Here is a 12,538-nt window from a genome sequence, read left to right on the forward strand (position 1 = left end):
TTGAGGTCAACATGGATCTTAACTTCATCTTCCAGCATCTGGACTCCCGTGAAACCTACGCCACAATCCTATTTATGGACTTCAGTTCTGAATTCAAAATAATATATCCCGCTTTGCTCCAAGACAAGCTATCCTAATTGGAAGTGCCCAAGTCCACATGCAGGTGAATCACAGCCTTTTTGTCCAACAGGAGGCAGCATGCGAGGCTGTGGAAGTACTTGTCTGTCGGATGACACCATGCTCCTAAACTTATTTCAGATGGAGACGAGTCCGCCTACAGGTGGGAGACTGACCATCTGTTGTCTTGGTGCAGTCAGAACAACTTGGAGCTCAATGCCCTAAAGACAGTGGAGATGATAGTGGACTTCAGGAGAAGCCCAGCTGCCCCCCCCCCCCCCCCGCCCATCGGCCTGGATGGCTCCCCAGTCAACTCTGTGGAGTCCTTCCGCTTTCTGGGCACCGCCATCACACAGGACCTCAAGTGGGAGCTGGAAATCACCTCTCTTATAAAGAAAGCACAGGAGAGTATCTACTTCGTGCGACAGCTGAAAAGGTTCAACCTGCCAACAAATATGATGGTGCATTTCTACACTGCCATCATAGAGTCCATCCTGACCTCCTCCATCACCTTCTGGTACTCGTAAGCCACTGCAAAGGGAAATGGCAAGCTGCAGCGCATCATCCGCACTGCAGAGAGGCTGACTGGCTGCAATCTGCTCTCTCTACACGACCTATACACCTCCAGGACGCGGAGGCGAGCAGCAAAGATTGGGGCTTATCCCTCTCACCCCGAAAATGTCCTATTCAGAGCTGTTCCCTCTGTCAGAAGGCTGAGGTCTATCAGGATCAAAACCTCTCAACACAGGAACAGTTTATTTCCTACAGCAGTAGGCCTCATGAACATGCCCCCTGGAACCAAATAGATTATACATGACACGTACACACACAACCTCAACTGGACAAATCTACAACCCTTTCCCAAATACACACACAACCCTCAACTGGACAAATCTACAACCCTTTCCCAAATATACACACAACCCTCAATTGGACAAAATCTACAACCCTTTCCCAAATACACACACAACCCTCAACTGGACAAATCTACAACCCTTTCCCAAATACACACACAACCCTCAACTGGACAAATCTACAACCCTTTCCCAAATACACACACAACCCTCAACTGGACAAATCTACAACCCTTTCCCAAATACACACACAACCCTCAACTGGACAAATCTACAACCCTTTCCCAAATATACACACAACCCTCAACTGGACAAATCTACAACCCTTTCCCAAATACACACACAACCTTCAACTGGACAAATTTACAACCCTTTCTCAAATACACACACAACCCTCAACTGGACAAAATCTTGCACCTTACATATACTTTGTAATTATTTTTTTGTAATTTATTATTGCACATTCTACTATTTTTATGCTCAGTCCACTGATCTTATTTGTTCTTATTTCCATTATTCCTTTTGAAAAATTGTTGCACCAACGGTTCCTTGTATGTCGGGAAAAATAGCAATAAAACTCTTTGTGATTCTTATTTTGATTCTGATTAACATTTACAGTATTAGTCAAACGGATTTGACAGACGGATCGGTGCAGCTTCTGCAGTAATGCAGTCGATGTATCGGTCTGTCGTGGTGAAGAAAGAGCTGAGCCGCAAGGCGAAGCTCTCGATTTACCAGTCAATCTACGTTCCTACTCTCACCTATGGTCATGAGCTTTGGGTCATGACCGAAAGGACAAGATCCCGGATACAGGCGGCCAAAATGAGCTTTCTCCGCAGGGTGGCCGGGCGATCCCTTAGAGATAGGGTGAGAAGCTCGGTCACCCGGGAGGAGCTCAGAGTAGAGCCGCTGCTCCTCCACATCGAGAGGGGTCAGCTGAGGTGGCTTGGGCATCTTTTTCGGATGCCTCCGGAACGCCTTCCTGGGAAGGTGTTCCGGTCCCGTCCCACCGGGAGGAGACCCCGGGGAAGACCTAGGACACGCTGGAGGGACTATGTCTCCCAGCTGGCCTGGGAACGCCTCGGTGTCCCCCCGGAAGAGCTAGAGGAAGTGTCTGGGGAGAGGGAAGTCTGGGCATCCCTGCTTAGACTGCTGCCCCCCGCGACCCGGCCCCGGATAAGCGGAAGAAGATGGTATGGTATGGTATTAGTCAAAAGTCTCTCAACCAGCTTCACGAAACACTAGAATGCTTGACATGAAAATTATATCATTATAACCCATTCGTTTTTGCCTGTTTTTATTTGTTTTATAACTGCTGCCAACAGTTGTTTTAATGATACCATTGAAAAAGGACGAGGAAAACACTGAAAACTTTAAAAAAAATAAAACACTAGCATTTAATTCTGGAAATTATGATTAATTGATTAATTTAAGTAGTTATCAACTAATTAGTCAATTACAAGAATAGTTGTCAGTGGCAGCCCTACATGTAATGGGTAAGGGTGGCTGAGAACATATTCTCATTTTCAGCAAAGATCTATGAACGATTACAATTGACGGCCTTTCACCTTGGCAGCTTATGGATTCTATCTAGGAACCTTTTGGTTATTGATCAGATGCTCTAACTATAGGTTATTCTGTCACCTCTAAAATGACAACTAGTAAAACAAATCTATACTATATAGAGAAGTCTACTGTTCACATGAAGAGAAATGTGAATGGTTTTCAGTTACCTTCTTTTTGCCACATGTGAAAGATACTAGCGGGAGTGTTAAATGTAGATGGGTACTTGATAAAGGGTAATTCTGTAAAATTACTAGTGCTGTCAGTCGATAAAAATATTTGATTGGCTAATCAAAGGTCATTAGTTGTTTAATTGGTATCTTAAAAGAAGTGTAACCAGGCATGGTGCTACACCAGGGCTGGGGGGGCTAAAGACACTTCACAAATCTGCATAGCCCGAGTAAAGCCCCCTCAAACATTTCAGTATTTTAAGATGCAACAAATGAGAATTTCCTTATTACTCTAAAGTCATGAAAATCAATTATTTTCTGAGCCCCTCCACATATTGGTGAAGCCCCCTTTTAGCCCCAGGAGAGAAAACAATCCTAGTGCTCTGCCTGAGTGTAAAATATGGGCTGTTTATCAATTCCAAGAATGCTAAGAACATACTTGCGTTCTTGATAGGAACATTCTTGCCAAGTGACCTTGAGGAAATGGTCTTGTAAGATCGCAAGGACAGAGAACCCATCTATCTAGATTGAGATGCATATGTGCTTGGCTATTGCGCTACACCCTGGATTTATTGTGTTTAATGTAGGCTCCTACTTAATAAAGTTAAAGAATATCTCAAAACAAGTGTTTGTAATTTCACTCATTTTATAGGATGCGTACTAAAATCTTATTAAACGTTAAAAGTTTTATGATGCCCCTGTGTGAATTGTCTTGTCTGTACCTCTATATATATAGATATAATTGTGTATCTCATATCTATGGTATTAAGCCAATCTATCCAATTGGTTGCCTGTCTTTTTCCCACTGAATTTCACTAGCAAATTAACCAGCTACCAGCAGAAAAAAGCTGAGGTAAAAGATAGTCAAGGCAACTGATTAGATATTAGAAACAGGTGCTGGTCATATAATTAGAATATCATCAAAAAGTTTATTTATTTCAGTAATTCCATTCAAAAAGTTAAACTTGTATATTATATTCATTCATTACACACAGACTGATATATTTCAAATGTTTTTTTCTTTTAATTGTGAACTGACAACTAATGAAATTCCCAAATTCAGTATCTCAGAAGATTTGAAAACTAAAAGAAATAAACACTTGAAATATATCAGTCTGTGTGGAATGAATGTATACATTATACAAGTTTCACTTCTTGAAATTTTGATGATATTCTAATTATATGACCAGCACCTGTATACAGTTGTGCTCATAAGTTTGCATACCCTAGCAGAAACTTTGACATTTTGGCATTGATTTTGAAAATATGACTGATCATGCAAAAAAAACTCTCTTTTATTTAAGGATAGTGATCATATCAAGCCATTTATTATCACATAGTTGTTTGACTCCCTTTTAAATCATAATGATAACAGAAATCACCCAAATGGCCCTGATCAAAAGTTTACATACCCTTGAATGTTTGGCCTTGTTACAGACACACAAGTTGACACACACAGGTGAACATGTCAATTAAAGGTGAATTTCATACACCTGTGGCTATTTAAATTGCAATTAGTGTCGGTGTATAAATAGTCAATGAGTTTGTTAGCTCTCACAAGAATGCACTGAGCAGGCTAAATACTGAGCCACGGGAGCAGAAAAGATTTGTCAAAAGACCTTCGTAACAAGGTAATGGAACTTTATAAAGATGGAAAAGGATATAAAAAGATGTCCAAAGCCTTGCAAATGCCAGTCAGTACTGTTCAATCATTTATTAAGAAGTGGAACATTTGGGGATCTCTTGATACCAAGCCAAGATCAGGTAGACCAAGAAAGATTTCAGCCAAAACTGCCAGAAGAATTGTTCGAAGTTACAAAGAAAAACCCACAGGTAACCTCAGGAGAAATAATGGCTGCTCTGGAAAAAAGACTGTGTGGTTGTTTCAAGGAGCACAATACGACAATACTTATACAAAAATGAGCTGCATGGTCGAGTTGCCAGAAAGAAAGACGACTAAAGACTGTGGGGAATCCAACTCTACTTGCACTGCACTTGAGTTTCAATAGATAATGACCTCCACTGGTTTCACGGCTTGTGAGTTTAAATAAACATTGACCTCAACTGGTGGACTATTGTAGTGGTATATCCAAATCAAAAGGACAAATCAGAATACAATTATCAGAAACATAGCCAAATAATTAGGTGTGCCAAAATCCACTGTTTGGTACATTATAATGAAGAAAGAAAGTCATGGTTAACTCAACAGTGGGAAAATTACCTGCAACATCAAGGAAAGCCTTGACAGTGAATGACTGAAGAATGCCAACCATAATGAAGAAAAAAACAACAAAGAATTGTTTGACCAATCAGGAAGAGTCTCTAAGGTGTGGATGTATCAGCCTCTACCATTTGCAGAGGAATTCTTCAGCGGAACTACAGAGGCTGGAAGTAAAGATGCAAAAATCCCAGTTTGCCTCAAAAACAGAATGGCATAAAATATCTAAATTAAAGCTGACAGTCTGCACATACTATCTTTTAGTATTATTGTGTAATTTCAAACACAATGGGCCGCAGTACAGAGCCCAAACAACTAAACTTGCGTCACTATCCAAATATTTATGGATTGAACTTTATGGTCAATTACCAACTAAGCAGTGATGTATTGGCCATTTACCACAAGTGGACGCTATACCACACTTAAGGCCTGGTATTATGCATGGTACAGTGTGAAATACCACAGCCTTTAGCCATGGTATTTTAGCCATATACAGTACCGCAAACTCTGAGGTTTCTTATTGCAATTTCACTTCGATTACCAACTTAAAAAAAGCAAAAAGTAATATGTTTTTTAGCCATTACTGTGGTAAACAGTCTACAATACTAGTGCTTTCATCCAATCATCTTTTAGCACTAGAATTTTTTTAATAATGAATTAAATTGAAAAAGATGCATGCAACCCAAAATGAGGGGAGTTTCAATTCCGAAAATACCTTTTTAAATATGTTATATTTCAAAGCAGGTCCTTCACCTCCACTGCTGAATATATATCTTAGGAATGTACATCTTTGGAGACAATAACAAGATTATTTATCTCTGCTGCTGTAATGAACACCGAGACCGGGGTGTGTGGTTCCGATTGCAGAAACGCAACTGTCGATTTATTGATGTACAGGGGAGCAAAAACAGCAGAGACTGGCAGTAAGGTTCAGAAACCAGGAGATCAGTCCACGTAGGCAAAGGTACAGGCAGGGATCGGCAGAGAGGAGAAACCAGAAGTCAAAATTGAAGAAAGTAGGTTTGATGTTATAAACCGTCAGGGAACATTATAAAGTGTACTAAACTTAAATCTAAATATTTTGGTAACACTTTACTTGAAGGGGTGTGCATAAGAGTGACATGACATTGTCATGATACTGTCATAGTCATGACATGAAAGATGAAGGAATCATTATGAACGTTTGTGAATGTTGTCATTAAATGTCATAGATTGTCATTTTTTATGCAAGGTTTACATAGTTTGGGATGTCTTTGTTATGACAATTTGACATTAACTAAGTCAACACAACCTGTCAATGTCTTTGTTATGACAACTTGACAATAACTAAGAATAAATATCCTGTCAATGTCTTTGTTATGAAAACTTGACATTAACTGAGACAACATCACCTGTCAATGTCTTTGTTATAACAACTTAACATTAACCACGACAACATTAGATTAGATTCAACTTTAATGCAATTGAACAAGTACAGTACAATGCAATTAAATGAGTAGGGTAGCATGTGCAACTAAAATGCAGGGATAGCAGCAATGAGGTTCCCGAGGTAGACATGTACCTGTAACAAATGAAAACTTCAGACTTTGCAAGTCAGTGTCAGTGTCCAGTAGTACAAAGGTGTGGTTAGTGATGTGTCACCTAGTTCAGCAGGGTTACAGTAGATGGAAAGAAACTGTTCCTGAACCTGCTGGTGGGGAACAAAGAGTCCTGTACTGCCTGCCTGATGGAAGGAGGGCAGTTTTTGGCATGGATGTGAAGGGTCCCTGATAATGCTGCACACCCTGTGCAGACACCGCTTGTGCTGGAGGTCTACGATGGCCGGGAGCTGGCTACCAGTGATGTGCTGGGAGGTTTCCACCACCCGTTGCAGGGCCTTCCAGTCGGCTACGGAGCGAACGCCAAACAATGCTGTGGCGCAGTTAGTCAGAAACATGTCACAGCAGGCCTGATTATTAAACTTGAAGAAACTATTTAGCTTTATGAGTTAGCATTAAATACAACTGTCATACGTGGTTGGTTTTGACATTCGTTGTCATGAGACCATTATAATTGTGTCATGAATATTTTGTTACCGAATGACACCTAATGACAACATTCATTAACATTCAAAATGATTCCTTCATGTGTCATGTCATGGTTATGACAGTATCATGACAGTGTCATGTCACTCTTATGCATTATGGAGCACTCCAGTTCCTCATCAAAGGAAAACAGTAGACAAAGCAGATTATCATGATGGCAGCCAAAAGAGCAGCCTCTCTTTTTTGGCACTCCTCTGAACTGCAGATTTTCACTCCCAATTGAGATAGCCAGACGTTACATTGCATTCAGTGTTTTCAAGCATAGATGAAATAATCAGTATGATATAGGCTATTATACACAGCTGGAGAAATCACATCCCCTCCTTGTCTGCTGATATTCTATTATTTTTACACTCTGAACAGTGCATGCTAACCTGCTAGCTTCTTATGAACTACCTGACAGACAACAGCTAAAGCTAATCAATGTTCAGTGTGCTCTTCTGTCCATATCCCTTTCATAGAGCCGCCATCACATAGCACACCCCAGTCACCTTACGTGAAAGGAACATGGTTGTCTCATTGATCACTAGGTCTGTCACAAAACCTCTCACTCTCCATTAGTAAGATTTTTTCCAGAAAACTCATGAATCTCCATCACTGTCCTTCACCATTATAGCCACCATTTGTTCTGAATAGCTGGAACACTGAACATGAAAACGGCCTAGTTTTTCCATCTTCCCACATTCATCCAATGCCACAGAACCTGAAAAGCCCGGATTAACATTAAAGGGACACTGCAGAACATTATCATCTAAATCAATGATTGGAAATAAATCCCTTATTGACTGATTGATTGCCTGGACTGTAAAGCTCTCGAAAGCCTCAATAAAGCATTTACCTCCCTGTTGAAAATTGGGTTGGAGTTTCAGTGTGATGGAAGTTGTTATATAATCTAATGTTGAATACTTCCCTTGATTATTCTGAAAAGTGATTGTGAAACATGCTATTGTACCTGTGCCCATACATTCCAAAGCTAGCCCTTGGATGACCTCCTAGTTTTCTGTGAATTAATATGCTAATGGTGGAGACCACTTGAAATAAGGCTGTCAAGCGGGGATCATTTTGAACAATATGTCCGGTTTTGTCATTTCAGTCTGTAGGTTATTATTAAGTAAGTAAATTACTATATTTTCATAGCTGAGGTGCTGAACAAACCCTAACCCAATAGAAGGGCTTTGGAAGGGTTCCTCTTCAAAGGGACTTGTCTGGAACGAAAGGTGCCAGGGGCTATCCTTGCACTGATATTGTCGTAAAGAAGACCACAATATGGAGCAGGGTAGAATATACCCAGAATAAGTGTGTATACATTGTATTTGCATTTCATTTTAAGTGCACTGTACTCTGACTGTGTTTGTACTCTACACGTCTATGGGTGTGTGTACATGCATTTGTGTGTATGTGTGTTTATTTTTGACATCTAGCTGCCTGTGTGGCTGTCCATTACAGAGAGAAGGTGATGATCATTGGAACAAAATTCTGTGTAAATGTCAAAGTCAAGGATAAGCCTTATTAAGGAGATTTACTTCGGTTGCTGGCACCTTTAGAGGAGTGTGAACACTGGTCCCTACTGGTGTGGTCAATATGTGGATGAGGAGCATGGAGGAGGTAGACAAATACTCTTCCAAACTATTTCCCCCCCCCTAGACGTCTTGGCAGGTATATATCTAGTGGGGATAGGTGAGTAAGTTATAGCAACTGAATGAACTGAGGGAAGCAAATATGGCATTACACATGAAAAGCAGGGCCTTAATCCCCTGGCCCAGGTGTCTTCAATCCCTCTGATGGCCCTCCCAGCTCCGACCACAGGTGATGCCGACAGGGGGGACAACCATGAACGTTCTCCCTGGCCCAGGCCTGGGGGGGCCCATATGGTTGGCTTAAATATAATTATTAATTAGTCAGTCAATGTTAGTACTCAGTACTATCGAGAACATTACACAGTTATTAAACAGAAGAATTGCATTTATGAAGGGATTCATGTTTTTTCTCTTTCCTGTTGTTTTTATACAGCATTATGATTCAACCTTTTTCTGTAAAAATGGTTTGTTCTACCAACAGCCAGTCAGTGATACCTTAACACCAGCGCCAATATAACTCTGTTAAAGCTGCACTAGGTAGGATTTTCTCAGTAAAGAAAAAAAAGTTCAGTGCCAGTGGCAATCCTTTATGGAGCATGCCGCTACTTCCCAGACAGTTTTGTTCCAGCAAACCCGTTCCAGCCAATTGCCTTCTGCAAGGCAGACTTTCCTCCTTGGCATATTTTGTGAATGTGCATTTTATCTGGATGATATATGTAACATAATTACACCATAGGGAGCAAAGTTTGCTTCCTGTAAGAAACCACAGTAAACTGCATTTCGTTGTGCTGTACTTGCGCTGTTCAATGACAAAGTGGCATCTAACCTAATGCAGCCAGAGACCAGGATGACAAACTGTCAATTCCTCCCTTGTCTACTACAGCATACACTACGAAAACGGTAAAGAAGCGAAAGAAGACAAAGACCAACTTTCTATAGCTAGCTATCAGAAACCCTAAGCTAACAAGGCTAAGAAGAACATCGAACTATGAGTAAGCACTTTTTTGGAAGGGAGGGATGTCACAATACGTAATCTCACACATGTGGTGTGGATGTCTGTTTGTGACATTTCATACCATAGTTCAAGCATAGTTAAAGGTAGTAGTGTCTTGTTTTGGTGATCTATTGCTGCATTAATACCAGTAAACATTAAAAATGGTCGTTAAGAAAAAAGGAAAATAATATTTTAATACACAGACTTGATTGGCTAATAGGGTGGTCAAAAGGCCATTCCTTTACCAGTATGAACAGTGGTCTATTATATTCAGATCTCTTTTATGCCCCATTCTCAGAAAAACATTTTGTATCATTTCAGTAGAGGAGCAGTTTTTCATTTCACACAACCATATGCCACTATGCATCACTTTTTCCTTTCAACATCTCTCATGGGTTCTGAGCGCTCTGGGCACTACCTAGTCAAATTAGGTCTATAAATATTCAAGAAATAGTGGAAAGACCCATTTCTCTGATGTCAATCTACCATACAATTGTGCCCTCTTCTGGACTGTAGCTATAATATCTTGTGTGTCAGTAATGTTAAGGATTGTCACCAGATACTTAAAAAGTGTCTACATCCAACTGGTATAGGCTAGTTTGATTGAATCCCTTTGATTATATATATATACACACACACACTGATGAGACAAAACATTATGACTACCCACCGGCACTGGTACCACCAATTGCTGCCCTCAGTAAGAGCATTGAAGATGGGTCGTGGCTGGGTCTTCTAGCATGACAACGACCCGAAACACACAGCCAGGGCAACTAAGGAGTGGCTCCGTAAGAAGCATCTTAAGGTCCTGAAATGGCCTAGCCAGTCTCCAGAACTGAACCCAATAAAAAATCTTTGGAGGGAGCTCAAAGTCTGTATTGCCCAGCAAACATGTATCAAATATTGAAGTCATGCAATAAAATGCAAATTAATTACTTAAAAATCATACAATGTGATTTTCTGGATTTTTGTTTTAGATTCCATCACTCACAGTTCTACCTATGATAAAAATGACAGACTTCTACATGCTTTGTAAGTGGAAAAACCGGTAAAATCAGCAGTGTATCAAATACTTGTTCTCCCCACTGTATACTGACTGGGTGTAATGCACCTTTTGTGATGGTGGTATTGCTTAATGCTGCTTTTAGGGAGGGGATTAGGGCGGAATTTTTGCAAGAATAATGACATATTCTGAAACGTCTTTTAGCTATAAAAAAGTATTATATTTAAATGAACAGAAGAGAAATGTACAGAAAAGAGGCCGCCAGTGTGATTTATGAGAGTGGACTGGTTATGTTGAAGTGAGCAAAAATGCTACGCAGCAATGTTCTTGTTATGCTCCCTTTTCGCAGCTACCCGCCCTCACAAGGGTCACTATTTGTAATACACCAACAGAAAACATGACACATTATAAAATTAGCCTCATAAATTGATCCTAATCTGCCAAGATTTTTCTCTAATCGGGTAGGAAAAAAGGCTGAGGATTTTCATTCGTCGTTCTTATCCTGCCATCTCTTGGAGGTATATTGTATCTTCATTTGGAAAACGTTTCTACAATGTCACTAAGTTTATGAACATCCTTACTAAACTGCTAATCAAAATTGTCCTATAACATATAACATTAGCCTTCACCATTTCAGAAATACACATTACTTTCCAAACACTGAACCCATCTATGTTTCCCTATGCAAAAATGTTATACATGCGGACGACGCTGTATAGCATTCAGATCTCTCAAATGTAGTTGGGCACCATTTTAATCAGGAGAACCTCCCCTTTTAAATAAGCCAAGATCTGCTGCCATAACACACTAATCAAGAAGTTCCCCCCGATGGAACTCTAAGCTCCACCCATTGGTTTCCTATGGCTGGGAGAGAGATGCTGGTCTTCAGAGGTATGATGTATATTCTCGATTTTTAAATGTCTGACACCATTTTAACCAACAGGACCTCCCCTTTAAAATAAGATATGATTGGGCTGCGCCACTCACTGTCATCATGCAAATCCCCAAAAACATTATTCCTTTAGAACTCTGAGCTCTGCCAATTGTTTTCCAATGGAGAGACATGCTGGGGAGCTGAGGCAATTATCTCAAAATGTATATTTTTCAATTTCATCAAGTGGGGCATCATTTTAATCAAGAGAATCTCCTCTTTTTAATAAAATATGGCTTGGCAGCGCCATTCACTGACTTCAAACGCTAGACTAGAAATAGTCGAAATATTTATATACTTCCACGTAACGCAAGTTTAAGTGCAATAAATACCATATAGGACCAGATGTTTACTTCCTATACCAGTTGTTATTTTTCAGTTTAGTCCTGAAATGAAGTTATAGTAGTAAAATAAAAGTGGATACCTGTTTTGGAGCCATTTTGAGAGAATGGAATTTTAAGCTTCAATCAGGTCAGAAAAGGCTCAACGAAGGTTCATTTCAATTCACTTGCTATTGGGCAGGCGCTAGCGGTCCAGCTCAGCCAGCATTCTTTTGCCGTTTTTGAGGCTAGGGTGAATTTTCATGCAATCTATTGTCCAGCCTACTGTTAGATTCTGTCCATTTTTTATTCATAAACAAAATTTGATCCATAAACAAAAGTCAGGGGAGAGACATCTTTATTCAGCATGAGGCTGCAACGTTAACCTTCCTTCTTTAATTTTGCTCTCCAATGAAAAATTATTACAACGTGAACACAGCCTTTTATGGCCCAGCACATCCCCTCCAATATCTAGCTGTCTTCCAATCACATACGTGTATTCTATATCCTAACCTTACATGGCCTAATAATGTCCCCTCTCAAGTTTCTTGGCTCCACAGCTTATCAGGTTGTGTGGGGCCCCTCAGTAGTAGATACCAACTGCTTGAGATACATTACCTCATATAGCACAAGATAACGATCCACTCCTCTAACAAGAGAATAGAACTAAAATACATGCATATCATCAGTTAAAGACAGGCTTCCTC

This window comes from Esox lucius, chromosome 18 (assembly GCF_011004845.1).
Source record: "Esox lucius isolate fEsoLuc1 chromosome 18, fEsoLuc1.pri, whole genome shotgun sequence".
Taxonomy (NCBI): domain Eukaryota; kingdom Metazoa; phylum Chordata; class Actinopteri; order Esociformes; family Esocidae; genus Esox; species Esox lucius.